General features: G+C 36.4%; 1 protein-coding gene across 1 annotated transcript in view; it reads left to right on the top strand.

Moving 5' to 3' along the window:
• Positions 1-25,632, top strand: part of RSRC1 (arginine and serine rich coiled-coil 1) — a 464,346-nt gene that overhangs the window by 380,985 nt on the left and 57,729 nt on the right. The window lies entirely within an intron of this gene.

Below are 25,632 nucleotides of genomic sequence, written 5' to 3'. Positions count from 1 at the left end.
ATTTAAGTACTGCTATGTTATGTGGCATTCTGATCAATGTAACTAATTAATAATATAATGGCCCTTATAAAGCCTTATGAAACTGTGAATCAGAAGTATAGAACTTATTACCAATCAGCAGTAAAAATTTGTTGCAGTAGTTATTAGCCTAATCCCATTAATTAAAGCCATAACTGGTTGATAAAATGGCACTGATAGTAACCACAGAGTTTGAAATTACTAGGTAATTTATGATTAGGAAAAAATATGATAGATGCTTACCCTCATAAGAAAATTTTTTTAGTCCTTTAGAAGTCATCATTTACATGTTGACAATTAATATTTCTAATAGTCTCTCTTTTCATTAAATTAGTTCTAAGCATTTTGAAAATAATACTCTGTTAACAATTTCTTTAGTAACTATAGATACTTGAACATTATATTGTAATCCCTTAAAAATACGTTTAATTGAATCAAACTTACATAGTACTTAGTATGTAATGTACAGTACCTTTTCCATTTCAATTCCTGTGGATACAATCATAGCTTTTTAAATTAGAATTTTTATCTATTATCCTACTTATTATTGATTCATATCTATATTGTTTATTTTATATTATCTATTACCTATTTATTATTTTTACCTAATAACCTAACTAGATTATAAACTGCAGGAATGTAAAGGTCCTGGTATCTTTGATGCCTTGAAACTAGAAACTCAGTTTCATAATTTTTATTGCAAGAATGAATGAATGACAGATTTCCTGTCATTCTTTTAAATCCATTCATAAGTAGCTTACCTTCAGTTTGCAGTGGAAGCACTGAACATGTAACCCAAAGTCTTTATGTCACTTTTCTAAAATAGGACCTTACCCAGCTATTGCTCTAATGCATTACAAGCATGTAAAATGAAATCAGTGGATATCAAAAGTCTATTGATATTTGCTAATATGGATTTATCTTCACCTGAGTTTGCTAAATTTTCTGTGCATCAAAAAATTATTGCCACAAATGTAGAAGAAAAATTCTTGGGAAAATAATCTATACAAGACTAATTTCAAAAGATAAAAGATGTTCTTTTCCTTCAATAGTTTTCTTTTGTTTACTTTTTATAGATTGACATGAATTGCTCCCTATATTCTTTGTTTTTGCTTCCAAAATTTTTTCTTGTGGGTTGTGTAGATACTTTAATGCTATCCAATTAGCTTTTTCTTGAAAATAATTAATTTGTAAGCTACATTTATTTATTTCAAATAATTAGCCTAGCTACAAATTGCAACTTGAGATACATCAAAATGTGCATGTGTAGGTACCTGTGTCTCAGAAAAAATAATAATCCTTTATTTCCAGTCTGTAAGTCACTGGTAATTCACTCTATCATATCATTTATAGCATTCATCTCTTAATTTCTCAGCATGCTGATACCCCATTGGCGGGTGAACCAACGGCAAAGGAAGACCTTTCTCTCTGTCTCTCTCTCTCTCACTGTCCACTCTGCCTGTCAAAAATAAAAAAAAAAAAAAATGCAGATAAATGCTGTCTGTCCATTGCTCTTTATCTACTCTATTATCTCACAAAAGCCATTGTATTAGCATAACAAAATATCTGCCATGCAAATTTGTTCTACTATGCAGTCCTTTCTTTGAGTGTACTTAAATCAATATCATAATTATGTTTCCAAGTAGTGTATAGAAGATAAAAGTCAGAGACCCACCAAAACTTGTCCAGGTGACTACTTTCCTTCCACTCTTTAAACAGTGGGACCCCATTTGTGATGCTTTTCGTGGTCATTATATAGTTCAGTTGATTTCTCACTTACTGAATGTCATCAGTGCATTGGTGATGTGTCCTCATTCTTGGACCATTTACTACTTCTTTTTACTGTAGTTAAGTTACATAAAGGTTACATCTTTTATTACACATCAAGTGAATATTGAAAGTTTAGGTTTACAGTGTCCTTTAAAAATTGCACCTTTTAAAATATGTAATCTTCCCTTGATTTCTTTCCTTTTATTGAATGCTTTGGCATAACTGCTTATTTTTTTTTTGTATTTTTTTCTATTTAATTTAGTTTTCATTTGAGGGTGGCAATTAAGTTTAAAATCCCTTAATAAGTCTTTTTTTGCCATTTGACTTTTCTCTAATATGAATTTCTTATTTTTGGTATACGTATAGTAGCTTTTGAATTTTTCCCTCTTGCTTTTATTCAAAATATCTCTACCTATCTGATGGTTTTTTTAAATAAATTTTTTTTCCAAAACTGTTATGCAACCCATTCTAATTTATTCATGAAAATGATGAACAGTGAGATTTTGAACACAATATGAGGCAGATCAATACTTAGAGCAGTCCTCAAGTCTGATTTGTTTAGGTTGAAATTCATCAAATCTTTAGCCATGGCTGATTGACAAGAAGCAAAATAGATTAGCCTTAGTTTCTTCTTTTTATATATAATCCTTTGGTGAAGGTAAAGAATTCTAGAAACTAAAAGGGAAGAATTGGGGTACCAGACATTGTTATAAGTATTTTATACATTTTAACTGTTAATCCTCATGAACTCTGAGTTTTGTGTTCTTGTTATCTTTCTACTATAGGAAGAATAGGAAACTAAGATACAATGCTTAATTGCATACTTTATAGCCAGTAAGTCAGAAGCCAGAATACAATCCCAGGCAATTCAAGTCTGATACACACTTCCCCTTTTTAAACAACCTGCATCAGAGCCAGCATTGTGGCACAGTAAGCTAAGGGGCCACTTGCAACATAAGCATCCCATATCAGAATGCTTGTTGAAATGCCAGTTGCTCCACTTCCAATCCAGCTTCCTGCTAAGGCACCTCAAGTACATGGGTTCCTGCTGCTCATGTGGGAGACCTGGGTGGATTCTGGACTCCCGGCTTTGGCCTGACCCAGTCCAGGTTTGTAGCTGTTTGGGGAGTGAACCAGCATATAGAAGATATCTCTCTTTCTATCTCTCTATCTCGCTTCCTCTCCCTCTCTCCAGTCTCCCTAGCACTTTCAAATCAATCAATCAATGTTTAAAGGAAGAAAAAACTAGCCTACATCAATCCTTAATCGTACATCAATAACCCTTAATAGTCAGTGTGCCTCCTGCCTCAGAATCAACCCTTGGGACATTCGGATCTGGCTAAAAGGTCCATGAGAGTTTCACAGGCATGGAAAGCCACGACACGGTGGCAAAAAAACAATCTAAATGAAAGACCCTGGTGAACAAGACCCCTGCAGAAGGAACAGGCCATCAAGGAGAGAGGCGCCTTTCTCTGAAGGGAGGAAGGAACCTCCACTGTGACACGGCCTTGACTAAACAAGTTCAGAGTCGGTGAACTCAAGGGACTTCCATAGCCTAGACAGCTCATAGCAAGAGCCTCGGGTGATTGCTGACGCCATAAATAAGAGTGCCAATTGTTAAATCAACAACGGGAGTCACTGGGTACATGCTCCCCACCTAGGATCTCTATCCTTAATGTGTTTTACTATGAAACTTAAAAACAACACTACTAGTCAAACAATACCCTATACCTTGTGCAGTTGTGTGAATGCAGCCTGTTGAAATCCTTGTTTAGTATTTATTAAGTTGATCTTCAGTATATGAAGGTAATTAAAAATGAAACTCGATAAAGGGCGGGATGGGGGAGGGAGAGGGGAGGGCCACGGGAGGGAGGGAGGTTGGGGGGGAAGCCACAACAATACAAAAGTTGCACTTTGTAAATTCACATTTATGAAATAAAAAAAAATACAGAAATATCAGAAGAAACATTGGAAAAAAAAGATTCTCTGTAAGAATAAGAAGTGAAATTCTCTAGTGTCCCTATAGGATATTTAACTGCCAATCATTGGAATAAAATTAAAAATTATATTCTGGGGCAGGCATTTGGCTTAATGTTTAATACACTGCTTGGGATGCCCACATCCCATATTAGAATGCCGACTTCAAGTCCCCACTCCTCCACTTCCAATCCCAGCTTCCTGCTAAGGCACACCCTGTGAGGCAGCAGGTCATAGCTCAAAGACTTGGGTCCCTAACACTCTCATGGGAGACCTGCATTGAGTTTTGGATCCTGGCTTCAGTCTGGCCCAGCCCTTGTTGTGGGCATTTGGGGAGTGAACCACCAAATGGAAGATCTCTCTCTGTCTGTGTCTTTCTCCGCCTTTCAAATAAAATGAAAATAAATAGAAGTTTTTAAAATGTTTAAATTCTGGAGCCTCAAGAAGATAAAAGTCTGTTGTTTTTATTTTTTTTTTATTTTTATTTTTTTTACAGGCAGAGTGGATAGTGAAAGAGAGAGAGAGACAGAAAGAAAGGTCTTCCTTTTTGCCGTTGGTTCACCCTCCAATGGCTGCTGCGGCCGGCGCATCGCACTGATCCAAAGCCAGGAACCAGGTGCTTCTCCTGGTCTCCCATGCGGGTGCAGGGCCCAAGCACTTAGGCCATCCTCCACTACCTTCCCGGGCCATAGCAGAGAGCTGGCCTGGAAGAGGGGCAACCGGGATAGAATCCGGCGCCCCAACCGGGACTAGAACCGGTGTGCCAGTGCCGCAAGGCGGAGGATTAGCCTGTTAAGCCACGGCGCCGGCCAAGTCTGATGTTTTTAATCTACTGGTTCTACTTAATTTCTAAATTTGGAATATTATTCCCATTTTATAAGAACTTAAAATCAAAAATCCTATCATAAATATTTAGCTTACACTAAAGAAGAGCATAGAAAACTCACCAGTTGATGAGTATCACTGTAATTCAACTATTCTTTACTCTATACCCACTTTTTACAAAGTGCCCATGATACAGCTGAACACCTGAATTAACTTTGATCAAGGCTGACACCAGGCTGATTAGCTCCCCCTGCTGTATACTTATTTCCACAGCACACATTTTCTGCTCGAATATAATTTTTTTCTATGACATCAGAGACTGTATTTGTCTTCTTCACCATAGTTAATCTTAGTTAATTCATTATATTTGAAATGAAAATTAAGTGAAGAAACCATTCTGTTGTTATCATTGTGGTTTGTGTGTAGTGGCAGGGGAGATGAACTCCAAATCTCTATATGTGTTTGAAGAAGTATAGCAAAAGTAGGCTACGAAATCAAACAGAACTGGAAATATGTTTGAATTCTTGGACCTTCTAGTTAACAGTTAATTAGAAAACCCTAAGAAAAAGTGTTCGTTTTTGTGTGTAAAGAGGTAGTAACAATGCCGACCTCATTGTACAATAAAGATTAAATGAGGAAAAAAAAAAGTCAGTGTACAAAAATAATATGATTTAATTTTCTTATTAATTTTTTCCTAACCGATTGTTTACTATTAAATCAACTAGATCTGGACTCATATTACAAGGCTAATGATAATATTATTTTCTACTTAAATTTAAACATTAAAAATCCCTTTTGACGTATTGAGTTGTTCTTTTTTTTTTTAAATCCAATACTACTGTATTTTATTGCCCAAATTGTTTGACCAAGCACAAACAATTAAATTCAATTTATTAGTATGCCGTGCCTCATATTTAGATAGTTTTGGTGACTGGAGGCCTTCAATTAGCTCCTCTCTCTGACACACCACCAATGGTGGTCATTGTTTAGCATTGCTTTTTTTTTTTTTGGGGGGGGGGGCACAAAATGTTCCAGACTCATCTGGTTTACTTCCTGCTCAAGTCCTAGAATCAGCTATCATTCCAAGGGGCCCTGATTCCTTTCTGAGAACCTGAGACCTAGACTAAGTGCATGTCCATTCTGGGTATTCTCTGGCTGTGTAACTTCCCACAAGGAAGTCTCTCTCTGGCTGCACCAATGGGAACTGGAGACTTCAGCAGGGAAGCTCAGCTCCAGAGAGCAGCAAGCCCTCCAAGTACTTTTTCTCACCAAAAAACTAAGAAGAGAAGGGGAAAAAAAAAAATGTAAAGGGTTTTCATTATAAACTAGCTAAGACAAACCAGAACATCTACTGTATTGCAAACCAACCCAACACAGTCACAACAGAACTGCAGAAGGATCCTTAGAATAACAAGGTCATTTGTCGGGGATCATCAGGGAGAATACTGATAGTGTCTTCAGCTTTGCCACATAACATGCACAGCATGATGTTGGAGTGGTTCTATTACAAGATTTAAAATAACCCTTCAGAAAATTTGTGTTTCCTTTGTTTCAGGTTTAATAGCTCTACATATTTCATAATGTAACATTTTAAAACATTTATATAACCTTTAATATGTTAACTATAATGTTAGAGTGCAATTTTCTTTAAGAAAAATTGATCTACTTAGCTTGATTTTTCCTCGTATTCATAGTTGGTGAAAAAATCATTCAAGAACACTACGTCCTTTATCCTAGCCATCTGTCTTACTTACCTCAGCAAGAATTTGTCCCTTATAGTCTCCTTAATTTCATATCTGTAAGAACATGATTGCTGGGGACTAGCTTTGTGACAGCACTTGCAACACAAGTATCACATATTAGAGTGCCGGTTGGAGTCCCAGCTGCTCTATTTCCAATCTAGCCTCCTGCTAATGTGCCTGGGAAGGCAGCAGAGGATGGCTCTAGTACTTTGATCCCTGTGTGAGACCAGAATGGAGTTCCTGGCCCCTGCACACATGTGGAGGACCCAGAAGAAGCTCCTAGCTCCTGGCTTCCATCTGGCCCGGCCCTGGCCATTGTGGCCATTTGGGAAGTGAACCAGTAGATGGAAGATCTCCCTTCTCTTTCACTGTCTCCCCCTCTCTCATTAATTCTGTCTATCAAATAATTAAACTAAATCTTTTGGGCCGGCGCTGTGGCGCAGTGGGTTAAAGCCCTGACCTGAAGCGCCGGCATCCCATGTGGGCACCAGTTCTAGTCCCGGCCACTCCTCTTCCGATCCAGCTCTCTGCTATGGCCTGGGAAAGAGTAGAAGATGGCCCAAGTCCTTGGGCCCCTGCACCCACGTGGGAGACCCGGAGGAGGCTCCTGACTCCTGGCTTCGGATCAGTGCAGCTCGAGCCATTGCAGCTATCTGGGGAGTGAACCAGCACATGAAAGACCTCTCTCTCTGTCTCTACCTCTCTCTGTGACTCTGTCTTTCAAATAAATAAATCTTCAAAAAAAAATCTTTTTTTAAATCGTTTCATAGATTTTATAAAATATTGATTGTTGGTGCGAACAGACAGCCTAGCAGTTAATGCCTATATCTGTCTACAGAGTTCCTGGGTTTAATATGCAGCTCTGGCTCCTGACTCCAAATTCTTCCTAATGCAGACCCTGGGAGTCAATGGGGATGGCTCAAGTAAATGGGCTACTGCCACCTACGTGGGAGACCTGTATTGTGTTCTCCTCTCCTGGCTCCAGTCCCTGCCATTGCAGGCAGTTCAGGAGTGAACCAATGGATGGAAACATTCTCTCTCTCTTCCTTCTCCCTGCTACTCAGGTGAATTAAATATATAGATTGTTTTCTTTTTTTGTTCATTTTTAGCATAATTTTGCATACCTATCATCCCTGTCACCTTGGCATACCTGTCAAGTTGAAGGATACAGAAATGAAAGATATGGTTATCTTGCTCACAAGGAACTTATTCTCCATTTAGAAAGGCATAACTAATGAATCTAAAATGTTATAATTATCAATAGTTATAGGCTAAATTGCTCAGAGATTACTAAATGAGATACAAATTTCTAAGAAAACAAGATACAATTTTCCCATTTTTATTATATTGATTGTTGAAACTCCAATATCAGGTTAAAATTTATGTTACTTTTACTCTTTTCTTTTTTCTTAATTTTAATTTTAAATTAGTTTTTAACAGATTCAATATGATTTGTAGATACAGTTCTAAGAATACATTGAATTCATGCCTCCTGGCTTTAGCCTGGCCCATTTCCCACTGTTATGGGCAATTGAGATGTAAACCAGAAGATGAAATATCTCTGTTTGTTTGTCTCTGTCTCTCTTTCAAATTAAAAAAAAAAAAAGGCTTGACAATAAAATTTAATCACATGGCTCTACAGTGATTAAAGTTTTCACTAAAATTCATTTTGATAACTTTTCTCTTGACACATACCCAAATGTCTGTAGTATTTTAAAAGTTTCTGTGAATCTGTTTTTTGTGCATCAGTTTCATTATATGAAAGAGTAATATCACATGCAAAAAAAAGTGATTTTGTTCACCTGTTTATTCTGATATGTATTATCTGCAAGGTCTAACTTCTTGCTAAAAACAGGTCTTGATCATGATAGTAATATGTCACATACATGAAGGAGGCTGTTTGTCTATTTGCTAATCCAGAAAGTCCTGAATCCAGTTGATCCTAAAACTATGTCATATTTTAACACTATTAGTTTTTTAAAAAACAAAACTTTCAATCTTATAATATTTGCCTTTAATTCAGTCATCCAAAAGTCAACTTCTACATCTAATTTTAGAAGTACAAGAATACTTTTCAAGGAAACTATGCTGCAAAATGATTACTATCTGTGGAAATAAGGGCTGAAGGCTGTAATGTACTTTACCATCTTCTCAGTGAAATGGAACAGTATAACAAAGTTCAATAGAATATTTACAGCTAAAGCTTGCCTACACTGTGCTTGAAAAATCTATACTTGTTTACTGAAAAGAAAATTGATGTTGAGTTAATTAAGATGGCAACACTATGTACATGTCAGGTTGTCTCAATTTTTAGCAAAAATGAGGAACTATGCCAGTTTGCTAAAGAGCAGACATTTCACATCAGGAACATAAGTAAGTGCATAAATCAGGTTCTTTTTATATAAGATGATGATGACTTAGCCTAGTAAGGATACTATCTTAATTACAGATTAGTATCTGGAAATGGTAATTACCTATTAAAGGAAAACAGGTAAAATTCAGATATTCTCTGAAATTCATTTTGTTAACATTACTAAAAGATGCAAGTTTTATTAATAACTTTAATTGTATCAGAATATGAACACAATAACAAAATATCAGCTCTATTAAAAGAAATATAACTAAAATTCAATTTGAGTTTAAATTTTTATATCCTATAGCAGACCTTTCAATCTGTCGTTTGTTATAAGATACACTGCTGTAACATATTCAGATGGAACCAAACAGAGGCTAAAGCAGAGCATTTGAGCAATGTCAGACTTGAACCCAGGCTTAAGTTGGTTGAGACTGTGGAGCAAAATAATTCCTCCAAGAAAGATGCATGAGATACTAACCCTAGCCCCAAGCAGTGAGCATGTAACTGAATCTTTAACCTTCTAAGTCAAGGGCTCTTTCTGTATTTTCTCTGTAAGGCAAAACTGGTGCCGAGGTATTGCCAATGAAGACAAATTAGAAGTACAATTTGTGGTTAAGAGCATACCTTGAAGTCAGAAACAGTGATTTGGGTATAAGCAACGTTACTAAACATTGTGACTTTGAGTGAATCACCCAACTTCTAAACCTTTTTTTTTTCCTCATTTGTGGAAGAGCTATGAACATTAAAGTAATATATGTAAGGTCCTTAACACAGATCCCACTATATATTGACAACTTAATAAAAGTTAGCTGTTGTTGCTATAGCAAAAACAATAGTGATGATGAGGGTGAGCATTGTGGCGCAGCAAGTTAACCCACTGCTTGGGATGCCCAAATCCCATATTTGAGTTCCAGTTCAAGTCCTGGCTACTCTGCTTTTGATCTAGCTTCCTCCTCATATATCCTTCATGACAGCACATAATGGCTCAAGTAGTTGGGCCCCTGCCACCCATGTGGGAGATTTGGATGGAGTTCCAGGCCTGGTTTTGGCCTGGCCCAGCCCTGGTTGTTGTGGACATTTAGAAGTGAACCAGCAAATGGAAGATCCTCTCTCTCTCTCTTTCTCTCTCTCTCTCTCTCTCCCTCTTTCAGGTAAATTTAAAAATATATAAACAAACACCTTAAAAACAGCAATGATGTGATATACCACTGGCTATACAGGGGAGAAAACAATGGGATTCAGATAGTTTCCCTCTCCTTCAAGATAACAGTCTCACATTGATTTCAGGAAAAAAAAAAGTTCTGCCTCTGACAAAGAGCATTAATTGGTCTAATAACATTGTAAGTTTAAGTAACACACAACTTTGATACCTGCCATATTTTTATTTGGATTGTCAGAATTTGCTAAGAATTTAGAAGTTGGAATAACTCATACTCTCCAAGGCTGCTGCAAAGAAATTGAGAATAGTATGGACTGACTGGGTTTTTCTTTTTTTAAAAAAAGATTTATTTATTTATTTGAAAGTCAGAGTTATACCGAGAGAGAGAAAAAGAGAGAGAGAGAGGTCTTCCATCCGCTGGTTCACTCCCCAATTGGCCGCAACGGCCGGAGCTGCACCGATCCAAAGCCAGTAGCAAGCAGCTTCTTCTGGGTCTCCCACATGGGAGCAAGGACCCAAGGACTTGGGCCATCTTCTACTGCTTTCCCAGGCTGTAGCAGAGAAATGGATCAGAAGTGGAGCAGCCAGGACTCAAACGAGCGCCCATGTGGGATGCTGGTACTGCAGGCGGTGGTTTTACCCACTAAGCAACAGTGCTGGCCGCTGCCTGGGTTTGATGCCCACCTCTGGCGACTGACTCCAGCTTTTTGCAAATGCAGTAACTTGATGGCTCAAGTAGTTGGGTTCCTGCCACCCACATGGGTGTCTTGAACTAGGTTCCTTGCCTTTGCACCATCCCCACCACCACCCACCCTGGTTTGTTGTGAGCATTGGGGAGTGGATGAGCTGACGGGAACACTTGCGTTTGCTCAGGCTGTCTCTCTCTCTCAAATAAATAAAAGAATATTTAAAAGAAAAAAAGCAATTTTGGAATAAAAGGAGAGAATGCAGCCATTGTGTTGAATTATATTCAACCTGAGATAGCCATTACTGCTTGTGATTTGGGTATGGCTGTGCTGTAGTGCGACTAACCCAGGCAGACTAAGCATCATACTAATAATATATATGCTCATTGGACTTCACAGCCAAAACACACTAAGAAAGAAAAATACTACATTAGGGCTTTTTCATTGAGATTACATAAATAAGAAACCAAAATATAGATTACTAAGAAAGTTTTATGAGACAGCAACATTCTAGGTATCCTTAGACATTTTTTGTTTGTATTTACCCAGTCTTTGTTCCTACCTGCCATATTCATAGATGATTTTTTTGAAATCAAGTTCCTTTTTCATTCCACATTTTTTTTATAATTCCAGGCTAAGACTGCTTTCTTTCAGTTATATTTTGGAGAATTATAAAGTCAGAAATGCCATAGAACAGCTTCTATCTTGTGGATTGAAAACAATAAATTTTTCTTTTGTAAAATAACTTGAAACCACCTCTTGTTGGGAAAGTCAAAACAAAACCTCCCTTTCCTATCCTTTCAACTTCTATTGAAAGCAGCATCTGTTTTGGTCTTTGTTTTGTTTTGTGTTTTTGGCAAAGATTTTATTTATTTATGAGAGAGGGAGAGACAGAGAAAAGGTCTTTCATCTGCTGGTTGACTCACCAAATCCAGTTCCTGGAGCCAGGAACTTCTAGGTCTCCCACTTTTTGAGTGCAGAGTCCCAAGCATTTGAGCCATCTTCACTGCTTTCCCAGGCCATAAGCAGAGAGCTAGATCGGAAGAGGGGCAGTTGTGACACCAATCAGCACCCATATGGGATGCCGACGCCACAGGCAGAGGCTTAGCCTACTGTGCCAAAGCACTGGCCCACATCTGTGTTCTTACAGACAACTTACAAGATGTGATATACTTTACAACCCAGTCCACATGTGCGAAAATATACATAACTGAAAAAAACTTACAAAACAAAACTTAAAACCTACTCTAGTATTATTTTTGGTGGAACCTATTGCATCTTTAACCAAAACAAAAATTACCCATGAATGGGTCATGATTCTTAGTTTGAAAAACAACTCTGAGTAGGTTTCTCATACATTTCCCCCTTAAAAAAAATCACTCTTACACATGAAATACAAAAGCCCAAGAAAATGCCCTGCTTTCTCCTACAATTATGATTAAACTAAAGATAGTAAATTCACATGGTGTTGGGATTTTCTTAAGATAGGTTGTTAAGATTAATCATAACGAATGTATTATGGCAATATAATATGAAGTTAAGCTGTTCAAAATTAGAAGCAACTAGATTTCTTGAAATTGGTATACTGTATGAACTCAATAATTCTCAACTGATTATAGATCATTTCCTTTGAATTACTTATGAATTCTAGAGATCATTAAATGTTCTTAATTAATTTTCTCATGTCATTAAGAGCTCTTTGAAACCATTTTAATGGTTACATAATATTTCATATTTATAAATATGCCATGACTGAAACACTTCTCTATTATTGGATATTTAGATTGGTAGCAGCATATTTTTTCAGAGATTTACAGTTCAGTCATAAGAAGCAGTTCAGTTGTTAGAACTCAATGCTAGAGTAATACAGACTACAATATGTATGTGGTGTGTAATACTGCTACTCCATATGTGGAATATCAAGAGGTTCCCTATGTAGTCTTGTAGAATTTGATCTTGCAGAGCTGTAATCTATAATGGAAAAAGGGGCATTTATGCCAGTTTGGTAATAATAGCTGCTGCTTTTATTTGCATGGTATTTTTATAATTCCCAATGAAATGTCACAGCATATGTTATTTAACTTACTCTTCCCAATTCTTCAAGGTAGTCTATATTAACTCCCTTTTATAAAAGGAGAGATTAATAATTCATATAAAACGTAAGTCTTTCTAATCGACAGTAGTTTCTTCTGTATAAGGTTCAATAAGTGACTGTCCTATAGCAGAGGATTCTGTTGTTTCCATGTTTTTTTTGAAATCTGTTTTCTTAGATAGTAGAGCAGGATAAAAATACCACCCTAGAGTAGAATCACTCAGAGCTGGAATTTATTGCTTTTCAGTATTTTAACAAACATTAAATTTCCCAATCTAACTTTTTCCTACTTTTAACAACTTTTAGAACTGTTCTTTTAGATATATCATGAAGAAAATGGGCCATTTTTCCAAATTAGTACTAAATTTATTAATCTGAACACAATTTTACTACAAATCACATTTATTCTATTATTGGCTCATACTTTGTCAAGAAAACATGAAGTCTGTGCTTTGAATGGCAATTTATTTTCCATATAGTGGTTTTATTTAGGAGTCTTTCTCTTGGTTATAATGTTGCTTGACTTCTTTTAGCATCCTTGTTATGAAATAAAGTGTAGAAGAACTTCCAGGTTTGCTTTTAATTGTTGAAAGTAAATTTTACAATTGATAGAATCAAAAAGGGAGAGAAGGATCCAACATGGGAAGGGGGATACACAGCAGACTCATAGAATGGCAGATGTCCTAAACAGCCCTCTGGCCTCAGAATCAGCCCTTAAGGCATTCGGATATGGCTGAAGAGCCCATGAGAGTATTGTAGGCATGGAAAGCCAAGACACTCTGGGGAAAAAAAAAAAAGAAGAAGAAGACCTAAATGAAAGATCTCTGTGAGTGAGATCTCAGTGGAAAGAACGGGGCCATCAAAGAAGGAGGTACCTTTCTCTGAAGGGAGGAGAGAACTTCCACTTTGACTATGACCCTGTCAGAATAAGATCGAAGTCGGCGAACTCAAAAGGCTTCCATAGCCTTGGCAACTCATGACTAGAGCCTAGGGAGATTACTGACACCATAAACAAGAGTGTCAAATTGTTAAGTCAACAACAGGAGTCACTGTGTACTTACTTCTCATGTGGGATCTGTCCTTAATGTGTTGTCCAATGTGAAGTAATGCTATAACTAGTACTGAAACAATATTTTACACTTTGTGTTTCTGTGTGGGTGCAAACTGATGAAATCTTTACTTAATATATACTAAATCAATCTTCTGTATATAAAGATAATTGAAAATGAATCTTGATGTGAATGGAATGGGAGAGGGAGAGGGAGTGGGAGATGGGAGAGGTGTGAGTGGGAGGGAAATTATGGGGGGGAGCCATTGTAATCCATAAACTGTACTTTGGAAATTTATATTTACTAAATAAAAATAAATAAATAAAAAAGAAAGTAAATTTTAATACCCTAGGAGTGCTAACACACTTAAGTCTTTGCATGTAATCAAATGTTCTGAACACATCAAAATTGATGTTGTTCTCTAATAATAGAACTGTCTGAAAAATTGTATTTTTTTTTTTTTGACAGGCAGAGTGGATAGTGAGAGAGAGAGACAGAGAGAAAGGTCTTCCTTTTTGCCGTTGGTTCACCCTCCAATGGCCGCTGCGGCCGGCGCGTCGCGCTGATCCAAAGCCAGGAGCCAGGTGCTTCTCCTGGTCTCCCATGCGGGTGCAGGGCCCAAGCACTTGGGCCATCCTCCACTGCCTTCCCGGGCCATAGCAGAGAGCTGGCCTGGAAGAGGGGCAACCAGGATAGAATCCGGCGCCCCAACCGGGACTAGAACCCGGTGTGCTGGCACCACAAGGCAGAGGATTAGCCTGTTAAGCCACGGCGCCAGCCTGAAAAATTGTATTTTAAAAAAGCAGACAAGTAAAAAAAAAACGTGCATTTGGTTATATCCTACAAACCACACATGTGGGAGTCAGCCAGCTACTTTTTATTAAAATAAAGCTTTTCTGAATGTATTTTTTTTTTCAGGAAAAGATAAATTACTTAATACTTTAGTTTGCAGCCTCAGTGCAAATTTAAATTACAACAAGCTTCTCCTTCAAACCTACTAAGATTCTCTAATTAAAAAGATAATAGCAAGTCTTGATAATGTGGGGAAACGGGAGAGAATATAAAACATTGCTTGTGAGAATGTAAAATGATCCAGATGAGAAGACGGCTTGACCATTTCTTTAAGAGTTAAATCTTAAATGTACTTTGTAACTCAGCAGTTCTATTCATGGGGATATTAAACCCAAGAGAAATGGAAATGTGTCTATACAAGACTTGTACACAAATATTCGTAGCAGTGTTATTCATGATAGCCAGAGTAGAAACAATCCAGATATCCAACTGATAAATGGCTGAACAATACCTGGTATATCCATCTAATGTCACTTTTCACTAATAAAAAGAATGAACTGCTAATACGTGTTACAACATGAAAGCCTGAAAATTTTTTTCCTGAATAAGGTAACTAGCTTAGGTAGCTTCATATCTTCATTTGGTATTCTTCCATTCAAAAAAAAATAAAGGAAAAGAAAGCCTTTCCTCTCTTTAGGTCGTTCACCTATTTATTTGTTCTATTCTCTAGCACTGGAAAGTTCTCCCTCTCCCTTGCCTGGCATATACACACCAGTTCTTTAGGTCTCAGCTTAAATGTTGGATCATCAGAGCAACTGTGTTTTTCTCTTTCACAGTTTAAGATAAGTGTCCCTGTGATGCTGTCTTCTAGTGCTCATGCCTTCCTTTCATAGTATTTATCATAATTGTTAATCGTTCACTTTATTCAACAAATATAAATTGAACCACCTCCTTTATTCCAATTACTGTTCTAGATTTGGCCACAGCAAAATACAAAACATCGAGTAGATATTCTAGTGGGGACAGATAAATAAATAAACACATAAATATGTAATAAATTAAATAAGGACAGGTTTTAGGGAGTGAAATAGAGCATGATAAAGGGATAGGTTGAGGAGGGATTTTTTTTATATAGGATCTTCAGGAAAGGTCTGTAATGAAATCACATTTGAGCTGATGTCTTGAAAGACAAATACAGTCAACTTTCAAAGTTAATACTTACGTGGTTTCCTTTTTTTCTTGTTAAGTCCTCTTTCTAAAAGTCTGCATTCTTAAAATTTGAGTTGTTGCATCTATTTGATTATTCTGTTTGATTCTTCTTCAAAGTAAGAGACATATAAAATGTAAACAGTATAGTTATAATCTCTTGCCCACTAACATTAGTGAATATGTATTACATATTATCTTATCACCCCAACCACTTTGGTAATTCTAATTAAAAAACTACCATTTTCCTCAGAATATGAGAATCATTTTACATTATTACTAGATTTTATCCCACATCTATGTACTTATTTTTTAAATAAACGACAATTTCTTTTGAATTGTGTCAGAGAGTAAGAAAATGGCTGAATGTACTAAAACTGAAGCTCTAAGACATAATGGTTACTATCTTAAATATCATTTAAGAGGCTGGCATTGTGGTATAGCAGGTAAAGCTGCTGCTTGTGATGCCGTATGGGTGCCAGTTGTAACCAGGCTGCTCCACTTCCAGTCCCGCTCCCTGCTAAAGGCCTGGAAAAAGCAGAGGAGGATGGCCCAAATGCTTAGGCCCCTGCTACCTTCATAGGACACCTGGAAGAAACTCCTGGCTCCTGTCTTCAGCCTAGTCCAGCAGTGGCTGTTGCGACCATCTGGGAAGTGAACCAGCAGATGGAAGATCCCCCCCCCCTTTCTCTTTCTCTTTTTCTTTCTCTTTCTCTCTTTCTCTCCTTCCCTTCCTCCCTCCCTTCCCTCCCTCTCCTCCTCATTCTCTCTGTCAAATAAATAAATTTAAAAAAAAATCACTGAGAGGCTGGTGCCGCGGCTCACTAGGCTAATCTTCCGCCTTGCGGCGCCGGCACACCGGGTTCTAGTCCCGGTCGGGGCACCGATCCTGTCCCGGTTGCCCCTCTTCCAGGCCAGCTCTCTGCTGTGGCCAGGGAGTGCAGTGGAGGATGGCCCAAGTGCTTGGGTCCTGCACCCCATGGGAGACCAGGAGAAGCACCTGGCTCCTGCCATCGGATCAGCGCGGTGCGCCGGCCACATCGTGCCTACCGCGGCGGCCATTGGAGGGTGAACCAACGGCAATAAGGAAGACCTTTCTCTCTGTTTCTCTCTCACTGTCCACTCTGCCTGTCAAAAATTTAAGAAAAAATTAAAAAATAAAATTAAATTTTAAAAAATCACTGAGAAATACGATTCTGGCTACCACTCTTCTCTACCTAAATTCTTGTTATAATCTACTTTTAATATTTATCTTTAACACGTACATAGGACCATATGTTACCTGTTGTGAGTTGTATTTTTCCTGGTAAAGCCAATCTTTACCTAGAGACAGTATGTCATTTTTATAACCTTCTTCCTTCCTTCTCACCAATTATTTCATTTTTAGCAGTACTTTAAATCAATAAGGTCAAAACTTGGATAAATTTCTGAAATAGACAAGAAATAGTAAAAATGATTCTAAATCTCAAACCTGGTCAGTTTTATCCCAGAAAGTATTTTGTTTTCAATTTCAGTTCCCAGTAATAGTTTATCAGTTAAGTATTTACTGAAAGAAATGTATCTAGGGAAAGGGCTTGATAATGGAGAGTGCTGTTGTGTTCATTAATATAAAGAAGGTTGTTGATTAAGGGTAAAAGTAGCACCTGCTTCCTCAGTGCAGTAGGCAGCACATCAGTCTCATAAAGGTAAAAGGGGGAAAAAGGGACATCAGAAGAAATTTATAGATGATATTAATATATTGTATTCCATCAGGTCTTTATGTATGGAATTTACCAATTATAATATATTTTTAAAATCCATTGGAATAATGAGATCATATTAAACAAATAAAACAAGCAGTTGTTTTATGAAATCTGGGCATTTACAACAAAATGGAGGAATCTGGAAAATATCATGCTGAGTGAAATAAGCCAGTCCAAAAGGGACAAATATCATATGTTCTCCCTGATCGATGGCAACTAAAGGAGCATCTAAAATGATGCCCATTGAAGTGAAATAGACACTATCAGAAACAATGAAATGATCAGCCCTTGTCTAGACTGTTGAGGAACAACTTACTATTTTATTCCTTTTAGTATTTTTGTTGTTGTTGTTGCTCAGTTTGTTCTACTTAATACCACTGGTTGAACTCTGTAATCAATACACAGTCATTCTTAGGCATTTAAAAATTAACAGAAAAGTGATCTCAGTTAAACATAGGAGTAGGAATAAGAGAGGGAGGAGATATATAGCTCGGTACAGGCTCACTCGGACTTACCTCCAATGGTGGAACTAGAAATGTGCCAGGGGATTTCAACTCAATCTTATCAAGGAGACATGTACCAATGTCAGCGCACTTGGTAAAGTGATAAGTATAAGTACACAACCGATCAAAAAAGATAGGGTAAGTGTCGAAGAGATTTTACAAACAAGACCAGTGTAAGCAAATAATGAAGGATAGAATTAAAAGGGAGAGAATGATCCTGCGGGGGAAGCAAGACACACAGCAGACTCATAAAATGGCAGATGCCCAAAACAGCACTCTGGCCTCAGAATCAACCCTTAGGGCATTCAGATCTGGCTAAAAGGCCCATGAGAGTCTCACAGGCATGGAAAGCCATGACATGGTGGCAGAAACAATCTAAATGAAAGACCCTGGTGAACAAGACCCCAGCAGAAGGAACAGGCCATCAAGGAGGGAGGCGCCTTTCTCCGAAGGGAAGAAGGAACCTCCACTGTGATACATCCTTGACTAAACAAGTTCAGAGTTGGTGAACTTAAGGGGCTTCCATAGCCTAGACAGCTCATGGCAAGAGCCTCGAGTGATTGCTGACGCCATAAATAAGAGTGCCAATTGTTAAATCTACAGCGGGAGTCACTGGGTACATGCTCCCCACCTAGGATCTCTATCCTTAATGTGTTTTACTATGAAACTTAAAAACAACACTACTAGTCAAACAATACCCTATACCTTGTGCAGTTGTGTGAATGCAGCCTATTGAAATCCTTGTTTAGTATTTATTAAGTTGATCTTCAGTATATGAAGGTAATTGAAAATAAAACCCGATGAAGGGCGGGATGGGAGAGGCAGTGGGAGAGGGGAGGGCCACGGGAGGGAGGGAGGTTGGGGGAGAAGCCACAACAATACAAAAGTTGCACTTTGTAAATTCACATTTATTAAATAATAAAAAGAATTTTAAAAAGCAGTTGTTTTATGGGCACAATCATCAGAATATCCTTGAGAACTTTTAAATAAAGTATATGAATCCCTAGGCCTCACTCCAGAACAAAAGAATCAGGATGATTGTTGTTTAGCCTATCCACACCAACCCATTGATTGCCATTTGGGATTCATTGTGCTGTACCATTTATTTTGTAGCTAATACTATGAAATGATCCGTTTTTGCTGATGAGATTGGCTTTAAAACATCCACATTATTGTTTCCTTGAATGGAGTCAGCTTTTAAGACACTCGACAAACTAAGCCTGTGACTTTATAGTATCATTAAATTTTTTCAATTATTTATTTATTTGAGAGAGAGAGAGATCTCCCCTGCACTTGTTCATTGCTAAAATGCCCATAAGGGCCAGAGGGCAAAGTCCAGAGCCAGGAACTCAATGCAAGTCATCCAGGTAGGCAACGGAAGTCCGATTTCTTGAGCCATTATCACTGCCTCCTAGGATCTGCATTAGTAGAAAGCTGGAGTCAGAAGCCAGTTGCAGGTTTTGAACCCAGGCACTGGCACTCTGATATGAGATATGAATGTCTTAACTGCTAGGTCAAGCACTTCATTGTTCTTCAGTTTTGTGCATGTTCTCTGTTTTTCCTTTACTAAAAAAAATCCAATCAAACTTAAAACCCCACTTTGTTTACCAAATATGATTCCAAATGTCCAACAATGCTGACAAATATTACCTACTCTACAAGAATTGAGTATTTGACCACATTTGGATTATTCAAAAGATTGTGTGGTAGGCTACGAAAGTCTAAATGTTAAAGCAGTGGCTACATCATTTGAATAAGTGATGTTTAAGGGAAAACATTCCATGTTTTACTTATGTGTATTGAAAATCAGTCATAGCATTAAGGTTTCATCTCCTCAACTGAATTATAGCATCTGAAATGCAGAAAACATGTCTTTATTTCATATTTCATTGTAATCTCTGTGCTGCCATAGTACAAAGTAAGAATAACTCCTCCTAATATTTGATGATAATATTTTTTCACTAATGATATCTCTACACTGAATCAACATTTTATGTGTTACAATTTGTGATAAACAGCATAGATTTGCTTGGGTAGTAATGTTTGTGATTTTGCCAGTAGTTATTAAATGACTAATTTAACTGATCCGTCATGCCTTTAACTCTGGCCTTAATACTAACAGATTTGGAGCCAGTAGATATCAAATACTATTTCAAAGATCTTGATTACTCCTCATTTTATCTTCATTTTTAAAATTACAGATCTTGCTTTCAAGCTTTCAATATTTTTATTCAGAATCTTTTCCTTAGCAAAAGTGAGGAATAATTAGTTTGCAGCTTCAAGTTCATCTTTCATTTATATTTTCTCAGGTATTCACCTTTGGAACTGAGCAAACTTCCCATAGAATACAAAACTGCATGGGGAAGTTAGGGTTAGAAATCATACGTATAGAAAATGAGATTGTTTTTCCCTCTAAAAGTTTAAGTTCTCTACAAGTTTGTGTATCTGAATATTATAAAATTCTAGTTATAGTTTAAATCTGTGCTGTTTTATAAGTTTTACAATCAGTTATTTTGGAAAGATATGTATCATAAATTATATATATGTCATAAATTAACACAGATTATTTTTAATTTCTTTCAAAATAATATAAAGCCCTAAAGTTCAGAAATGGAACCAAGTGTACATTTTAAAAGCATTTTTATGGAATTTTGTCTTCATCTGATCATTTAATTATGTAATTTAATATATTTAAAGTCTAAAACATATTTTTCCCAAAGAACCTTTATTTAAGGAATACAAACTTCATGCATTTCATAAGTACAACTTCAGGAATATAGTGATTCTTCCCACCATACCCACCCTCCCACCTCCTCCTCCCTCTCCCATTCCCAGTCCCATTTTCCACTAAGATCCATTTCAATTAACTTTATACACAGAAGACCAGCTCAATACTAAGTAAAGAGTTTAACAATTTGCACACACACACACAAAACTGTTCCTCAACAGTAAGACAAGGGCTATTCAAAGTCATTGCATCTTGAAGTTAATTTCACTTCTTTCTTTCTTTTTTTTTTTTTTTTTTGAAACTTAATTAACTTTAAAGAAGCACCCAAGAACAATACATCTTTTGCGAGCACTTAAACATAATTATAATACAGCTCTTTGAGGACAGAGGTCCTGCATGGGAAGTTAGTACACAGTGACTCCTGTTGTTAATTTAACAATTAACATTTTTAAAACACATTATCTTGAAAACCTTTCTTTCATATATTGAAAAGGCTGTGGAGATATTTGAAAGAAAATTTTTTATTTTCAGTTTGAAAAAAGATCTGAATGAATAAAAATTTTTCTAATTTTTGTAATATAGTCTCTTAAAAATATCATAGCCTGCTTATCAGTAGCTGATAAGTGTACTAAAACTATATTCAGTTATTTATTTTATACAAACGTGTATGACTTATCTTGAAAGTGATTATCATAGTAAGAAAACTCCCTAATTCTACTCCACTGCATATAAACACAAATTTTGTGCACTTTTCTGAACTCTCTTAAGTTGAATTTTGTTTGAGACTGATTCCAGAGAACCACAGTATACCTTTAAATGTGGCTTAATTTATTATTACTAAGTGACTATCCAGAAGTGTTGTGACCTGCACACTACAGTGCATAGCATCACATATGTATTTTCAACAGAGTAATGCAGTGAATCATGGAGAAAAGCAATAGAGATCCATAAAGCAGCTAATCTGAATCTCACTCAACAGAATTAAGATTTTCAAATAAAAATTTAGGAGGAGCTCTGAGCTTTCAAAAATGGCTTGCAGAAGCAGAAACCACCTTGCTGTTTGAGTAAGGAGAGCTTGAGCATAAAGGTTGATGAGCTGATTTTTGGGCTCCTGGGAAGTAATATCATTTATGTTTTCCTCTAAATGTGCCCCAAAGAAATTTTTTGTAGTTTCCAGATTCAGCATAGATTGTTCTTTGTTTAACATATATCTTCAGTTGTGTTAATTGTCAGGTAAATCTGCCTTATTGGATCCCACCACTCCCTAATTCTTGTCAGGATAATAGTCCTGCTCTGTGCATCCACATTACAGCAGTTCTGTAAGAATTGCTTTCTTCACATAGTTAAACACTAAAATATAAATTATAGGCTCTCATTAAAAACTTGTTTATTGAATAAACTCTAATGATTGTCTAGTACAGTTCTCTCATCTCACAAATTGAGAAAATGAATCACAAATTAGTTATTTACACAAATCACATGAGAGAACAGAAATTGTGTCAGGCATGGGAAAGGTCTATAAGTCTGGAATTCAGTTTGGTCAATAGAATTGAAGCTTCTGTTTTTAATCATATCAACTGCATTGAAGTTGTCAGTCCCCAAAAGAGAACAAAACAGCTCACAGAACTGTTGTCATAAATTAAAGATAGATAGGAATCAAGCAAAAGAAAGTAATTTTTAAAAATTGAAGTTATTTTAGGCCCGGCTCAATAGGCTAATCCTCCGCCTGTGGCGCCGGCACACTGGGTTCTAGTCCCGGTTGGGGGGCCGGATTCTGTCCCGGTTGCCCCTCTTCCAGTCCAGCTCTCTGCTATGGCCCGGGAAGGCAGTGGAGGATGGCCCAAGTGCTTGGGCCCTGCACCCGCATGGGAGACCAGGAGAAGCACCTGGCTCCTGGCTTCGGATCAGCGCAGCGCACCGGCCGTAGTGGCCATTGGAGGGTGAACCAACGGTAAAGGAAGACCTTTCTCTCTCTCTCTCTCTGTCTCTCTGTCTCTCTCTCGCTGTCCACTCTGCCTGTCAAAAAAATAAAATAAAAAATAAATTGAAGTTATTTTAAATGTAAATCTATATACAAACAGATGTTGAAAGTGTAAAGGCATAGGCAGTGTCCAAATCTTTTTTTTATATTTCTTTCCATTTTTATAATTGGGTCAGCTCTTCCACTGTTTACCACTTAAATAATAATAATGTGTGGGCCAATAGAATGTGAGCTGCAAGACAACAGAAACCATGCCATTATGCTGACTTTGGTATGCCTAGTGTCCAGCACAGAGTGATAAGTGTAATAATTAAAAAATGAAAGATCATGATTCCCTAAGGAATTCTAAAAACTCAGAGGATAAAGAAATCATTTTTAAAATGTGACATTGGATCTTATCAATGTAGAAAGGCAATTTAATAAAATCCTTATTTCCCATTTACTGTCTGAATGTACTTTTCTTTTGTTCTCACTTTTACTGAAATTGTTAAGTTCTTTTTCAAATGTGAATTAACAAATTAGTTTGACAAAATTCATATTTACAAAGAGCTATAAATCCACAGAGGAAAAAAACATAAATATAGTTGCTGAGGGCATATTCAAAAAATAAAAATAATATGAAATTTAAAATTATAGAATCAAACTGTATTTGCATTTCTGATTATTTTAATAATTAAATCCAATACTTTATTTTTATTTGTACAATATAGAAAATCCAGAAAATATTATTTTTCAGTTTTTATTACATAAAATTTATAATCAAATCCATGATGTTATAAAGAAGGTAAAATTTTTTACATGTAGTGTTTTGTTTAATTATTCTTTTTTTTACTTAATCTTAAGCAGTCAGTTCTCCTAAAATAGCCCTTGGATTTTCAACAGATGGAAGTTTATCTTAGATCAAAACAGAGCTTGTGTTTCATTGTAGTCTGCCTAAAGGCAGGGGAAAGGAATAGAAGACTTCTCAAAGTCCCCTCTACATCTCTATGTTTTGTTTGCAAATCTCACTGCTTTTTATGGAGCTAAAATAGATGAAACTTTCACTGCTACAAAAGAAGATAGAAATTACACAGAGCTATCATGCATTGTAAGTCATTTTCACCTTTTTTTTTTTCTTATTGAAAAGGTGGGCCCTACAAGTAAACAATGAAATATTTTAAATAAAGTTATTGTTTTCCAACCTATGAAAAAAGTTATTTTACCACTTTATAGTTACGGTGTCCCTGCATTATTTTTATTGTAATTGTATTGCCAGATCAGGTGTGAGATTAGTTGTTGGATGTTACATGTAATCTGCACAGAAATCAAATTATTTAACCTCTAAGCCCACAATACCCCCTCCTGCTGGTTTGCTGTTAAATATTCAGTATTTTCTTGTCATGAATACAAATGGAGGACAAATTAGAATCTACAGACAGCTGACCTGAGCTTCAGATTAGAGACTGGGGGGCTTGTGCTGTTTTAAATGTTTTAATTATCATAGTCCCAGTAGCCAGTTGAAGGACACACATAAAATCATTTTTAACAAAAGGAAAAGAGAAAGAAAAAACTCATCCTCCTTCCTCCTCTTACCATGAATGTTTGAGTATGATTACATTTGCACTTCCATTGGAACTATGCTAATTTGCTGCATTAAATTAGGTCTATTAGTAGTAGTAATTTTTTAAAATCACTAAACATTTTCAGTAATATTTTCAGTTGGTATGTGTTTGCTTTGTCAGAGAATGATGTATAATCCTCATTGAGTAGACAATAGCTCTTCTGTGTTTACATGTAAAGCCTAATTTAGATCTGGTAGTTCACATTGGATGTGGTGAAAATATTTGGGAATAATGGACTAATTTAGATATGATAGCATGTATTTGCATTAGTAAAGAATAGGGAACTCAGATTAAATGAGCTAGAAAGATCATTCAGGGAGTTAAAATTACTTAACGTATGATAGTTTCAGATTTATTTTTTTGACAGATTTATTTTTAAACATTGCTGCTTAATTGAAAACTCACAATTTAGAGTTGAAAGAAAGATTATGACATAATTAGAATGTTGTATTGGGTAATGAAATTTAAGTGTTTATGGGCATTTATATAACAAAGAAATAAATGCCAAAAATTAAGTTTTTTTTTATTTTAAAAGAAACTTCACATTGCTGTTTATCCTAAAAAATATGTTATTCTGATGCCTACAGCCTTGAATTTGCATTTTTTTGTTTCTTGTATATGTTGGTATAATGTTGATTTGATTAGTTATGCCTGACTAGTAAGCAGTGGAACATTTTTATATACTCTTGGGAAATAAATTTGGCAGAAAATCAGCATGAGTAGATTTAATTATCACTCTGAGACCTTTTCCTTTTCTAGTTTAGTGATCCTGAAACTCCATGTGTCTCACTGAAATCTGTGTGGACGCTAAGCTTCGCTTCCCAATTTGTTCCTTCACGCAATGATAAGCCAAGCAATTACTGGTTTATTGATTTTTCATCATGGCAAATTTAAAGTTGATTTTTTCCTGAAAAGGCAGGGGTGATTAAGTGTTTCCCCTCGGTTTAGTGCAAGAGAGCTATGTGGCAGAATCTAATATCCTGAGGTCAACCTCTGCAGGCAGATAATACGGTGTCTTGGCCACGTGCTAAAGAGAGAAATCAGGGCTACAAATGTGATAGGATATATGTGGAGACAGTTTAATTTGCTCCATTTATATGAACAAGTCATGTGGCACATGCTTGGAAAACATCATTTTGAATGGGCTTAGAAGTGAGGCCCACGTGGGCAAAAAGAATAAGTGGGTACAAACAAGAAAGATATTATTGGTTATTAAGAGAATTTCACTATCATTTTTAAATAAAAATAAGTAAACCAGTGGTATATAGGATGTTCAAAACATGGAATGAAACCCACATGAATCATTGTAAAGATTTGCTGGTATGTAAAATGCAAAAATAACCTGTTATTTAAGAAAATTATGATTCAGCTGTCCATGATTAATTTTAAGAATACATTCTAATCT

This window comes from Lepus europaeus, chromosome 2 (assembly GCF_033115175.1).
Source record: "Lepus europaeus isolate LE1 chromosome 2, mLepTim1.pri, whole genome shotgun sequence".
NCBI classification, from domain to species: Eukaryota; Metazoa; Chordata; class Mammalia; order Lagomorpha; family Leporidae; genus Lepus; species Lepus europaeus.
Note: the sequence above shows the minus strand (reverse complement) of the source record. Positions and strands in the feature narration are given on the sequence as shown.